Here is a 2,285-nt window from a genome sequence, read left to right on the forward strand (position 1 = left end):
ACATTTCCTGAATAGATGGATGAGCTTCTGGGGGCCTCATTTTCTTTTCTTTTTAAGTTTATTTATTGTTAATTTAAGGATAATTGCTTTATAGTATTGTGTTTGTTTTTGCCAAACATTAACATGAATCAACCATAGGTATAAGTATATCCCCTCCCTCTTGAACCTCCTTCCCAGTTCCCTCCCCACCCCACCCCCTAGGTGGTTACAGAACCCTAGTTTGAGTTCCCTGAGTCATACAAAAATATGGAATGCTCCATGAATTTGTATAGGGGCCATGCTAGTATTCTCTGTATCGTTCCAATTTTACTATGTGTGCTGCTGAAATGAGCATCCTCATTTTCTTATTCTGTGACCTAAAGGTAAAACATACAGCCCTGTTTCATAGAGTTGTTATGAGGATTAAATATGAAAAAATTCTAAGAGATCAATAAATGGTATCCACTATTATTATTACTAATACTACTTCTAGTAATAATCATACTAGTAGTACCACTATTCTTTCAATAGCCCCTATGAGGTAGTTAAAATTATCTAGAATTTACAAATAAGGAAATGAAGATTAGACATTCAAATAGCCTATGTTAAGATTACTTAGTATGCCTTAGAGCTTGAATTTTAAGAGTGAAGAGTTGGAAATGACTAAAGAGCTCATTTCTCAGTGATTAGAAGAAAGGTGTTTCCGATGGCATTACCAAGCTTTGGACAGAGGGACTCTAAAGGGAAGAGATATGTTATGCTGAGCAGGTATCTGGATATCCAAGGTTTGACGCCTAATAAACTACCGGGGATAGAAGTCTCACTCATGTGAGAGGTCAGTAGTTTTAGATTTGTGTATCCAAGAATATAACCTCTCCATTGTGATCATAACACCATGATCTAGAAAGCTGTTCATTTAAGGTCGGCAGAAACACGTATACACGTACTGCTGCTGCTGCTGCTAAGTCGCTTCAGTCGTGTCCAACTCTGTGTGACCCCACAGACAGCAGCTCACCAGGCTCCCCCGTCCCTGGGATTCTCCAGGCAAGAACACTGGAGTGGGTTGCCATTTCCTTCTCCAGTGCGTGAAAGTGAAGTCGCTCAGTCATGTCCGACTCTTCGCGACCCCTTGGACTGCAGCCTACTAGGCTCCTCTGCCCATGGGATTTCCCAGGCAAGATTACTGGAGTGGGTTGCCATTGCCTTCTCCCATACATACACGTAGTCCTTGAGGTCAAAAGAGAATGCCAGCTCCTGGCATTCTTACTCTGCTCTCACCTACCCTGCCCCCTATTGGAATTCCCTTCTGTGTTTTCTAATCCTAGATCCTTCCTCACAGCATCCCATATCCCTTTTGGAGGCTCACTTTGTGGGCCTCAAGCATTAACTTCAGGACCCAGAAGCAGGCCTTTGAGGTCTGATGTTGTATCATGCTTGGGTGATGTGAAGTTTCTGGAATAAAAAAAAACAAAGTAGGATACCAAAAACTCTTTCTCTTCTTCTATTGATGTCTTTAAAAATAGCTAAAATTGATATAGTACTTATCATGCCAGGGACGATTCTAAGTACTTTAGATGAATACATAAAATGTTTGTTTTAGGGAATAAAGAAGAGTGATGAATAGAAAAGACAGAACAAAGACTATAAGGCTGATGGATAAAGAAGATGGATAAGGCATTGTTTTATGGCTCAGCTAGTAAAGAATCTGCCTGCAATGTGGGAGACCTGGTTTCAATCCCTGGTTTGGATAGATTCCCTAGAGAAGAGAACTGGCTACCCACTCCACTATTCTGGTCTAGAGAATTCCATACGTACACACATACAGGTCACAAAACATATATAACCAGCATCCCAAAAACCCATCCTGTGCTCCCTCCCTTCCCTGAGACAGAGACTATCAGGCCCAAGTTTCTCATAAGCTCCATGCTATTCTGCCTCTTTGGCAGCTTCAAACACAAAAGCCATTGAATGTTAGGGACCTTGAGCATTTTCTAATGGACATGCCTCCCCCTCGTTTTGAGTTCAGAGGGGAAATGACTTGTTCAAGATCACACAGAGAGTTACAGAATCTGAATCTCCTCTTTCTACTGGTCCATGGGGTCACAAAGAGTTGGACACAACTAAGCAACTTCTACTTCCACACACTTTAGAATCAAGCACTTCAAGGAAGAGATGGTCAACAGTCTCAAGTCTCTCTTAAATTGGAGGAAGAAAATTGGGTTCATATTTAACTTCAGAAAAGTGTTTATGTAGAGAACTTAGAACTCAGATTACTAGCAAAATGAGGGAGGAAGTGTAAACAGAAG

At 41.1% G+C, this 2,285-nt stretch overlaps 1 pseudogene; it reads right to left on the reverse strand.

Annotated features, from left to right (window-relative positions):
* Window positions 1–240: 240 nt before the first annotated feature.
* Window positions 241–334, reverse strand: LOC129561376 (U6 spliceosomal RNA; annotated as a pseudogene).
* Window positions 335–2,285: the final 1,951 nt, after the last annotated feature.

This window comes from Moschus berezovskii, chromosome 10 (assembly GCF_049115385.1).
Source record: "Moschus berezovskii isolate FMDL1 chromosome 10, NW_MosBer_1.0, whole genome shotgun sequence".
Lineage (NCBI taxonomy): Eukaryota > Metazoa > Chordata > Mammalia > Artiodactyla > Moschidae > Moschus > Moschus berezovskii.